We start from the raw sequence: 12680 nt of genomic DNA on the forward strand, positions 1-12680 counted from the left end.
AACGGAGTTCAGCATTTTTGCTTATGCTTTGCTACCGTCAATTTCAGTACCTGTCTTCTTTGGTAGCACTAACAGCCTTTACACATTACCAGAATTTCTTTGGGTTTTGTGAAAGATCTTTCTATAATAGTCCTTGCTACGGTGGTCACTGAAAGATTCAGCTTTCACCCTCTTGACAGACAAGAGTCTCTATCCTTATGCTTTGTTCCTATTAGGTAGCAGTCTCTGTTTCTTTGGTTCAAATGGCTCTGAGCACTATGGGACTCAAATTCTGTGGTCAACAGTCTCCTAGATCTTAGAACTACTTAAACCTAACTAACCTAAGGACATCACACACATCCATGCCCGAGGCAGGATTCGAACCTGCGACCGTAGCGGCCTCGCGGTTCTAGACTGCAGCGCCTAGAAACGCGCGGCCACTCCGGCCGGTTCTGTTTCTTTAAAAGTTTCTTTACAGTGACTGTTTATCATGGGGGATCTCTTCCATTATGAAATGTTCTACTAGAAACATATCTATCGAGCCACCTAAACCGGACCCACGGTTCTCCAAAATGTCCCTCTCCAGAGACGAGTGTTTCGATTTCCGTATTATTGAGATGTAACACTAATGCCTCCTTACCTAGTTTGCTGAATATATGAATCCATTTACTTATTTTAGTTGCCCTAAGTACTTTGGTAGTCATTGTTGCTACAACTGCCTCACGGTCACTGATGCTAGTGTATTTGTGAACAGCCTTCCAGAGTTCAGATCTATTTTTTTGGTGTTAGATCCGATATATTTACATCGTGAGTCTGATTCTAAACAATCTATTCCAACAAGGGAATCTGCCCATCGCATCCCCCTCAGATTCAGTGGTAAGTTGGCCCATTGGATAGCCCGTCAAAACTTAACAAAGATCGACCATGAAAACACGAATGGCTTGTAACTATGGAAAAAAGGACAGCAGAAACAGCGAACGGTCCATACGTAATATGTGCAGTATCATGGAGTGTGCATGATGGACGTGTCACGGTTGTGTGGTCCTGGTAATGTACTACGACGCGCGACATCCGGGTTCAAATCTCACATTTTCCTTTTTTTCAGAAAATCGCGAACTTTTCGTCCGGTCATTGACTTGCCCGTTCGCTGTATCAAAATTTGTGTATGTATCGTGGTGTACTGTCATTTTGCAACAGCGACGTGTAACGAAGGGACCTCCTGATGTACGTATCTCCTATTTGCTCTACGCAGGTAATACATATTATACGTCTTGCGTTCCGTTTTGGAACTTTTGACTCGAGAATTCCTTCGTTGCAACATAGTTCACACTCGTTTATTTGTTGTTCTCATTTCAGTGACAGGTCTCGCCTGCTCTCACTATTCATCACATTTACTTACGTAATATATTCTTACCACATGACTCATATTCTGTGATGAATAGTGAGAGCAGTCGAGACGCGGCGTAGACCTCTCATAGATATGAAACATAGAAATAGACGAGTGTGAACTATATTACAACGAAGGAATTCAAGAGCCAAAACTTCCAAAACGGAACGCATGAGGCATAGACAGATACCTAGGAAGCAGCTTTTGATGTATAGTGCACATCTGACCCATTTAGGAGGACCATCTAGTTGTCAACCCAGTGGCTCAAGTCCAAGAAGACACAGGCTAGATTTTCACAGAATCTTCGAAATCTCTGCTTCAGGGCTGGGGACAATGCTGGAAATTGTGAACGTAACTGATCCTCCACGAGCAAGGCTGATCTTCTCAACCTTCTCTGCCAGTCATTGGTATGAGCCATGTGTGAGGTCAGACCCCGGACGAAGAAGTATCATCTGTTCCAACGTGCTCCACGTGAGTTTGTTGTATGTACCCTGTTCCCACAATGGCTGACGGAATGGCCTCTTTAACGTGTTGTATGAGGCACCAGGTGTACGCACTGACAAGGGAATGGTCCACTCTAGCATATCTAAAACCACGCTCAAATTTTTTATGCAGGAAAAATACAACAAAAGAAATGCACTGTCAGAATTTTAGCTGGAAGAATACAACGAAAGAAATGAAACTGGTAAAATTTTAGCTGCTAAGATGGACTGGTAGTATTGAAAATTGTTTTAGTTGCTCTTTTTTGTCGCACGAAGAACCGCTTACCAAAGCGGACTGTTCAGTCCTTGCTACCTAGCGAGTGATCGGCAATGACAAGAGAGCGTAGCACCACATATTGCTAATATCCGGGAAGACACAAGCGAATGTGCTGGTGGTAAGTTCCTATGAGACCAAACTGCTGAGGTCATCGGTCCCTAGTCTTGCACATCACTTAATCTAACTTAAATTAGCTTACGGTAAGGACAACACACAAACCCATGCCCGAGGCAGGACTCAAACCTCCGACGGGGGAGCCGGGCAAACCGTGGCAAGGCGCCCATGACCGCACGGCTACAACGTGCGGCGCAAGCGAACGTGAAGCTCCTAAACTATCCAAAAAACATCACATATAATTTATGTTTTGAACAAGAGACAATTCGTATCTACAGCTAAACTGATGCATACGTAATTCTTACAAAGTTCACTAGCTGAGGAAAATAAATCAAGGCCCTGTTTTATGTTACATTACAGACGACTTCCATCAATCGTGACTTTAATTTATTGAAATGAAATATTTCTCACACTTACATCATATTATAACAACTCCTGTAGCACATTTCTTACTATAATTTCTGAGTAACGTATATTTTAATACAATGAAACCGTTCCTTTTTTTTATTCTCCATAGTCATTACAATAAAGCGAAGTGTCATTTGAATGACGAAAACAAAGATTTACCTTACACCAGGCACACCTGACGAAAGAAAAATGAATCGTTTCGCGCACGTCAGTGTAATTACTAGGTTTTTTTTTTAGACAGAACTGCGCTGGAGTTAAAAATTACCCTGGCCGTTGCTCTGCTTATTGTGCCGCATTTCGAGCATACGTAAGGCAATTCGTAAAACGTACTGATGCAAACCGACAAGGCACAAATGACTGAAATTTGATAACACTGTTCTCGTGACAAAACTCTAGTGATACAGCGCTGTCGGAAATTATATTGTCTGACAGTTTACTTAAAAATACTTTTCATGGTCGAAACAATTCTTTATCGAGTCACTTCGGTTGTTGCAAGTGAAATCTAAATTGTATCAATAGTCTTTCCCACATCCTCCTGAGAAACAGAGGTATCGTTATCAGAATGAAATTTTCACTCTGCAGCGAAGTGTGCGCTTGAAACGTCCCCTTTGAACAATTATACATGACTGTGCTTAAACTGACACACAATATTTTTAGCACAACGGAATCCGACTTTTAATAATCCCTACAAAAGAATGGTCCTGACTAGCATTAAACTATACCTTTCACAAATCACTTACCTCACAAAAATCTTCGTTACTCGAACTACTGCAATACAGCGAGCGCCACTACTGCCAGCTAAGTAAAAGATTCAAACTACTGAAGGCACTAACTACTGATAGGCACAGTTAACAAAAGAAATATTTTGATAGAGAACAAACAATGTATTTTAATAGTGTTCAGAAGTCATAATATATATAGCAGTTCATGACATCCAGTCTTACAAATGTATTGTCTCTCCCCACATCCACCAATGCTGGCAGCTCACCTCCAACTGCGCAACACTACGCGCTGTTAACATCCAGCTGCCCAACACTACAATAGCCAACAACAATGCAAACCAGCCACAGACTGCACACAGCACAGCCAGTGATTTTCATACAGAGCGCTACGTGGCGTTACCAATAAGAAAACCTAAACAGCCTACTTACATAGCCCCCATGCTCCCCACAAAAAATTTTACAAATTGTTTTGGGCAGTGACCAATACAGATTTGAAAAAAATTTCCATAATTATGATAACAAAGATATCAAATGCACACACTTATTTTTTTGAAATGTCCTTAGAACCAGCAATGCTGTTATCAAGTCCCTTGCTGAATTATTAACACATGTGCAAACACTAACAGTCACAAATTCTCACATATTGTGCATTACTATGACCAACAGAATCGTGTGCAGTGAAATGTAACTTAATTTGAAGAACTGGTGTCTATATAATTATAAATTTACAGCATAAGAATACAATTACAAAGGTACAAAATACATTATTAAAGAACACAACAATACAGATAACATTGGTAGTAGTACAGGCTTTATAAAAGAATGGAAATAAACATGCACATCAGTGTTACAGGAATTATGACATAAGTACATACATAAAAGATCAGAATAACTTTTGAAACATCAACTTCACACATGAGCATTAAAACAAAACAGAATAAATAATGTCTAAACATCTTTACAAAGTAAATAACATAGTATTAGAAAAATTCTACAATATAACTCTCATCAGCTAAACACATAAGACAGGAAAAACACAAATACACAAGAGTACACAAACACATAGCAGAATAACACAAGAGGAAAGGACACGGTTTGTTTTCAGTGTAACATTTGGTACTGCAGTCCAACCCAAAACTTCATTCCATAGATCTTTTGTCCTATTTCAACGTTTGTTTCCACACAAAAAAATCCTATCCAAGCATGCTTTCTGTATTTATATGTTCACAAATTTCTTACTTCATTATTTATTTTCCATTATCTTACCTCATCATTTAGTTCCAAGAAAATCCTACCTAAACCTGTTGTCCTTAAACCCTACTTTTTTTGTTCATATCTACTTTCAAAATACTTTTTTGGCCAAACTATTTTCTTATAGCTTCTCAATGCATTTCTTCCAATTCATCATAGCTAGTTCCTTATATAGTCTACCCCCTTATAAGCTAACTTAAATCTACTGAGCTCAGATGCATAAACTAAGGGACGACGCAATGCAGCAGCACAAAACAATTAATACAAACAGCAATGACAAAAAATGCAAATTGGCAAAGCAAGCAGCAGTAAATCTAAATTTGGAGAGCAAATGCAACATTATCACTAATATGAGCCAATGAGCAGCAAAAAGAAAAATAAATCAGTAGTAAAACTGGCTTCACAGAGTAATACAAAGTGAAATTTAGTAGCACTATGCCTGGCAAACAGCAGCAGCAAATGCAATAACTTATATCTAAACATGACAAAGCTCAAGCAGAAAAAATATAACAGTAAAAATGGCCATGTTTAATACCTATGTCACATCTTAACACTAGAGTGATGCATCATGATAACTTACTCTACCAAAAAAATTACAAAGTAGTTGAAAAGAAAATTATGTATGCAGTTACTGTTATTAATCCCTTCTTATTGTTCTTTCCATTCCAAGTGCTCCTTTTTCGAAGAATGTGGATCATAAAATTATTATTTAATAGATCTGTTGGCAGAAAGTGTTCGCATTAGCAAATGCATTTAATTTTATTTTATAAACCAATGCTGCAATACAGCTGGAAACCAGATATTAAACAAAATGAGCAATCTCTCAGCTAGAAAGACAATAGATGTAAAATGTTTCTCATCAATCCATAAGCATATCAGCAAGTAGCACAAAGCACGTGCTCCACAGTATAATCGTATGTTTCCAAGTAATAGTGTGTCATATTTGCGATGCTTTCTTCAAAGGAATGTCAATAGCGAGGATAATGGCCTCTTTTTTTTCCTCCACCTGTGCCTCTGAAAGGCACACACTAATGACTTTTTTCCAGGCGATTGTCGCGTAGCTGGGTGCCCACGACGCATTACATGAAGGTGGTCACTTAACTTCCTTACCAAAATATTTACGACACCAGTTTGCACTACAGTGACAGTCTCAAAAATATTCGTCGGCATTGTGATACGTTCACGCATTTACACACATTTCATAACTCTTAAAAGTACTATTCTTGGCTTCCAACATTTTTTTCACAAGTCAGAGTCCCTAACCACTACGCATTATTCCTTACCTTATTACACATATACATATTCATCGACACTTCTTCAATATTTCATCAGAATAAATACATATCAAAATAAACATTCCTCAACAGCATAGTACACATCGTCGTAGTAATAATATCATAAGACCTCAGTCAAATCTCAAAAACGTCGTAGCTTTCTGAAATAATTTCAAATCCTAAAAAATATTCTGTGCTGATTTCAATAGTGCCATCTACCTCAAACGTATTTTAAAAATCATGATCTCATACCAAATACATCATTCAAAGCTCTCATAGTATCACAATGGTTCCAAAAAAATATGAACAGTACACAAAGTATACACAAAATATAATTTCATAAGTGTGAAGTTATCCAACTGTGTAATTACGTAAACATCTGTCACTGATGTAGTAAAATAAATGTTTGTCTCTCCCAGTTAAATGATCAGATAGCTGCGTAATTTATGTGTTAGAGAAATATGGTACCAATGTGTAAAGTTGTATAAACAAATACCATATAGCTAGGGCTCCTTGTGCTTGCCAGACACATAGTACACAATGTAGGCGTGTACCCCCCTGAGTATTAATGTAATTATACCCTCAGGTGTTACAGATTACAGCAATCGAATGAAATGTGTCACGGAAAACCTTTGTATCATTGTAATTCAAAAATCTTTAAAAATAAATGTTTTAAGTAACAAAATTAATCACTCAAATACGTGTCCTTTAGCGCTAAATGTGCGTCTTGCTGAAAGATGATTCTGTGGAATTGTCGTAGTTATCATCGTCCGAAATCTAAGTTCTGCAGAAGTCAATGTACTTACCTCATCATAAACAAAAGTGAAATGCTTTGCGTATAGATATCTTAGTTATTACGTACAGTACCGTGATCAAGAAAGTACTACACTGTAACGTATTGTAGTGCTACAAAAAAAAAGGCTGTCTTATTGTAGCTGTACCACAAAGTTACTACTAAAACATGTTTTACTTTCCAGAAGAATTCAGAAAAACAGTGTAGATATAAAACAGAAACACCGCAAAAGCAACATTGTAAATTGTCACTCATTAGTAGCGTCGTGATACAATCGTGTAGCTATAACATAAACTAACCACTGTGTCATCTGGTATTCACAGAAAGTAATTTAAATCCAGAATGTATTTTCAAGTAAACCAAAATGTTGAATTAAAGTTTCATTAGCAGTACCAGTATATTTCGTAAGTATGTGAGCCTGATAGTCGTTGCGTAACAGTGCAACTAACAAGCAAGAATGTACAAATAACAACACTGTGTCGTCTGTTCACTATAACAATGCATTCGTAATTTCTGTTTAAAAATGTTCCCTAGGTTCTAGACTGGATAGTTAACTTTAAAACAGTGTTGCACGTTAACAGTTTCTCAGTGTTCAAATTGTACTAGTAGCGTGAAGTGAAAAGTTTTATGGCAAAGACTAAGTTAAAAACAGATTATCTTTCAATAAACGGTTTTACATGCAAAATGTGTAAACCTTTACTCTTCCTAGTACGCAGAGTTTCAACTTCAACGCAATTTTCATGTGGTATACGTCGGATTCTGCAAGGTCCATTGTAAACTAGAAAGAATTTGTAACTCAAGTGTTTCTTCTTATGTGACAATGAATGAGCTTTAATGAGAACTTTCTGACCAATATATAATTTCTTTGGATTTGCGTTACCGTGTAGTTTTCTCCTTTTATATTTTTAATAGCCAAATCAATTATGTCTTTGTGTCGAAGTTTACGTATATTCGGGAAAGGTACAATGTCTCTGATTCTGTTCGGTGATTCTTCATTCTTCAGTACAAGAATAGGTGGTAAAGCAGTGGAGTCATGAGGCATTTCATTCAGCACGTTTTGAAATAAGTGTAAATATCTGTCCCAATACTGATGCTTTCTGTGACAATAAAGTGTGCAAAGATTATTGATTTCTTTCATAATCCGTTTAGACGGGTTACAATGTGGTGAGTACAATGAAATAAAAACAGGTTTGATTTTATGGTTTCGAAGCATGCATGACCAAACAGCAGATCTGAATTGCGGTCCGTTATCTGAAATGACTTTACTAACGTGTCCAACTTCACGTAAGAAATTTTTAACAAAGGCGTTGGATACAGACCGTCCAGTGGCTTTACATAACGGAGTGAAAGAAACAAATTTTGAAGTAAGTTCAACAGCGACTAGAACGTACGAAAATCCATTAGATGTTCTGACAAGGGGTCCCAAGAGATCAACAGCAGCAAATTCTTTTAATTTAGAAGGAATGATAGGAAACAACAGAGCACGATGTGAGACAGTAGATGGTTTAGCCTTTTGACAAAGTTTACAAATAGACAAGACTCTTCGAATTCTCTTTTCCATATTGTTAAAATAACAAGTCATCCGAAGAATATGATAACATTTTCGTGGACCAAAATGTGCATAGCTGAAATGAATGTACCAAACGAGCTTATTAACAAAATCATCTGGAATGCAAAGTACCCATAGCTTGTCATCAACAGTGCAGCGTTTGAAGAGTATGTTGTTTCTAACCAGATAATAATGCCGAATCTGAGTGTGTGGCTTTTCGTGCCATTTACTTTTGTTGTCTTTCCAGATCGGATCTTTATCTTGTTCATGAGCAATGTCCTTTAAAGATGTGGTGATGAAGTTTTCTAAGGCGACTTTCTGAATGTAAAGAATACTGAAATTTTTCTCGAGGTTGCCTTCTGTGTTACTTTTCTCAAGCCCAGCCGGTGCGCGTGACAGTGCGTCCGCAACAATGTTCTCCTTGCCGGGAATGTAGACTATTGTGAAGTGGAATTCTTACAGAAACAATGCCCAACGTTTTAACCTGTCATGATTTAATTTTGAAGACATAAGAAATGGTAATGCACGATGATCACTGTATACTTTTACGTGCATACCAGAAAGAAAGAAACGGAATTTGTTAAATGCCCAAACGATAGCTAAAGCTTCTAATTCAGTAACGGAATAATTTTTTTCAGATTTTGTTAGCACTCGGCTAGCAAAAGCAATGGTTTTCTGAACAGTAGTGTCATTTTCTATGGTTTCTTGAAATAAATGGGCATCAAGACCGACTTTAGAAGAATCCGTGCTGAGGCAGAAATCTAGTGATAGATCTGGATGAGCTAGTATTGGCCCGTTAAGTAGCGATTCTTTCAAAGAATTGAATTCCAGCTGTTCTTGTTCGTCCCAGTTCCAAATAGTATTTTTTCCTGTGAGAGAACAAAGTTTTGGTGTCACCAGAATTAGCATATGTAGAAAACGACCCGAGACCTAGAAAACTGCGGACTTTTTTTTGTGGATGGAACTGGAATTGCTCTGATTGCTTCTAACTTTTCAGGATCCGGCTAAATGCCTTCAGAAGAAATAATATGTCCCAAAAACTTCACCTTTGTCCTACCGAATTCAGACTTTTCCAAGTTAACTGTAACTCCAGATTCTGCAAAAATACGTAACACGCTGTTGAGGATGCGATTGTGTTGTTCCCATGAGGCTTCTGCTGTCATAATATCGTCCACATATAAGGTGATGTGACGTTTTAAGAACTCAGGTAATATGGAATTTAGCCCGCGAATGAATGCTGCCGAAAAAATGTTCAAACCAAAAGGAAGTTTCCGAAACTGATAACAAACGCCGAAACAAAGGAAAGCTGTGTATTTTCTACATTCTGGATGAAGTTCGATCTGATAAAAGCTGGATCTGAGATCAATAGAAGAAACACTTTAACACCATTAAAATTTTGAAGAAGTTCTTCCAACTTTTACGGCCTGTCTGTTTCAGGAATGATGATAGTATTGATTTGTCTCGAATCTAAGACAAGCCTGATCGATCCATTTTTCTTCTCAACAGCATGTAATGGATTGTTGTATGAGCTTACTGCAGGCTCAATAATGCCCTCGTCAAGCATAGACTGTATTTCTGTTCTAACACGGTCCCTATAATGTGCTGGAATTACGTATGGTCTAACACAAAATTTAGTATGCTCACGAACACGAAATTGGTATTGAAATTCCTTGATTGTTCCTGTTTTGTGAGTAAAAACTGTGGAATGTGCTTGTAAAATCTCAAAAAGGTCCTGCCTATCAATGTAATTACAGTTCTCAATTGTTTGAATTTTATTCTGAATTAACTCATCAGTATCAAATACGCCATCGATGCAGAGTGATTGTTAGAGTCAAGTTTCGTCGAAACTTCCGAACTGTTGTCTAACAGAAGGTAAAGCCGATTAATTTCCTCGTCATGGTTTTAGAGCCAATCTTCAAATTTCAAAGAAATTGACTTACCTTCTTTCTCTAAACTTATTTCACCATCGTGAAAGTTTAAGACTGCTTTGTATTCATTCAAAAAGTCTACTCCCAATATAATTTCCGTCGACAATAATGGAAGAATAAGAAAGTTCATAGAGAAGCTGTGACTTTACTAAAAGAATTCTAAGTTGGTTTGTTGGCGTACATCTACACTTTTTCCAATGACTGCATCTTGTAATTTAATCTTACGTAAAGGAAGTATGGGGCATTCGTTCGATTTGTTGCATTTGCTAAAAGCTGTTTCATTGATTACTGAAATGGGACTGCCAGAGTCAAGTACTGCCATAAATTTTACGTCATTTACTGTAATGTGAATCGCAGGATATGCAATGTTGTTATGTTTTACGTCGTGTTCCTGGAGTAAGATGTCCCTAATGTCTTCCATTTTTACGTAATTACTAGCTAAGGCAGCTGCGTCGTCAGTTTCAGAAGTACGTTTTGTGGCTGCCAGCGGTATGAGTCATTGCCTATTGTCTCTTTGTTGGCGCGCGTCGTTATTGGGATTTGGAGACCTAACTTCTACAAATTCACCTTGTCGAGAGGGCCTAGCCCTATTTGAATCCCCCCAGTTCTGATGCAATTCAGGTCTGTCGTTACGATCATATCGTCTGTCGTCATGTCGGTAGATTGCATAGTTTCTTTCTTGTCGGTCACGTGGTGGAGAATTTCTCCCCGAATCGTAAATGCGCGCTGGACCGTTGCGTCTGAAGTTATTCTGTCTCCCTTGGTAATAATTATTTTGGTTCCCATATTGTCTGTTTCTCTGATTGTCCCTGTGATAGTCATTACCGTGGAGAGGTGATCTTTCCCTGTAATTATTACTACTCTGCCAACGGTTGTCATTCGGGTGGTGTCTGTTTTGGTCACGATTTACGTTGTAAGAATAGCCTTGTCGTGTATTATTTCTGTCATAGCGGAATTGTGACGGATGTGACCTGTAATTACTGTGCTCGTGTTTTCACGTTCCGCGATTGTCAGTGTCAATTTCCAATTCTTGTAACAGCCCCTGAAAAGCTTCAATGTCGTCGTTGCAACGCCCTACCAAAATAATATGACCTAAGTGTTCAGGCAATTTGATTAAGCAAATGCGGATGAGTTCTGAGGGGCTGTATGGGTTTGACAGGTACTGATTCTTGTGCAACATGTCTTCAAAATATTTCACAAGACTGGAAAAATCAGATTGTTCGAAATGATGCTATGTTTTACTCGGTCTTGTGTGGCTTGAGACCAATATGCTGAGAGGAAGGCATGGTAAAATTCTCCTTCACTGTGGCAATCGTGAATGACCGAACACATTCTTACAGCTGGTTCACTCTCTAAGTAGCCACACATAAATTCTAATCTGTGCTCTAATGACCAGTTGGGAGGAAAACAATGAGAGAACTGATGGAGCCACGATTGTGGATGAATGTCGTTGAAAGAATTCTTAAATGTTTTGGATTTAAGTATAGTAAAGAACAGCTTATAGTCAAAATCATCGTGTCGGCGAGTCGCATATCGGTCAACATAGTTACGTCGTGTCGGCGGTTCCATTTCAAAATTCGGTGCACATTGCCAATTTCTTTCATAACTACCGAAATGCCCTGTGTTATTATTTTGCGGCTTTTCCGTATTTCTAAGTCCCTCTTCCCGTGTTGGAGCGCGAGTGTCCTCTGAAATTTGTAATTTTGGTATTACTTGTGACAACTGATTTTGTACTTCCCGGATTTCTCTTTTGTTTTGCGTATTAATCTGATTCTGATTTTGTTTGAATTTCTTAATTTGATCATACTCTTCTGTGTCAGTGATGGCTACAGGTCTTGTGTCATTCAGATCATCATCTACCTTTGTAGATAAGTTAGTGAACTGATCTGAAAGTTCGGCTACTTTATCCGATAGTGAAATTATTTCCTCTGTGTGTCTTTCTGAACCAATTTTCAGAGTATCTACTATGTCCTTTAAGTTCGCTTGAGTTTTTGCAAGTTGCGTAACCGAATCGGTAGATGCAACTGAGTCAATTTTAGCTTGCAAGGTCTCATGATTTTCATGAACAATAGCTTGCAGTTCTTTTATGGCTGCTTCGTGATTCTGTAATGTATTTTCACGTCGCGAAAAAATAGGTTGGAAATGCTCACAAATTTGCGTTTTTACGTCATTACAGACTTTTTGACATTTCGATAAGATTTTATGTATCTCAGTAGTTAAATCTTCACGTGTTTGTTCAAGAGTGGTGTGAAGATTTTGTTCCATTGGGTCTAACTGTTGCTGTGTTTGTCTCTGGTGTTGTTCCATTGTGTCTAACGTTGGAAGATTTTGTTCCATTGTGTCTAACTTTTGTAGCCTTTGTCCCATTTGTTGCATTAACTGTAATAACAAAGCACTGGTGTCTGAAACATGTTCCTCAGTGCTTTTCGGCAGTGACGTTGCACCGGCAACATTCACATTTTGACAAGCAGAAAATGTGTCTTGACTTATTTGAGAAAACGGTGAGGACCCAAAAC

Source organism: Schistocerca gregaria, chromosome 2 (assembly GCF_023897955.1).
Source record: "Schistocerca gregaria isolate iqSchGreg1 chromosome 2, iqSchGreg1.2, whole genome shotgun sequence".
Classification (NCBI taxonomy): domain Eukaryota; kingdom Metazoa; phylum Arthropoda; class Insecta; order Orthoptera; family Acrididae; genus Schistocerca; species Schistocerca gregaria.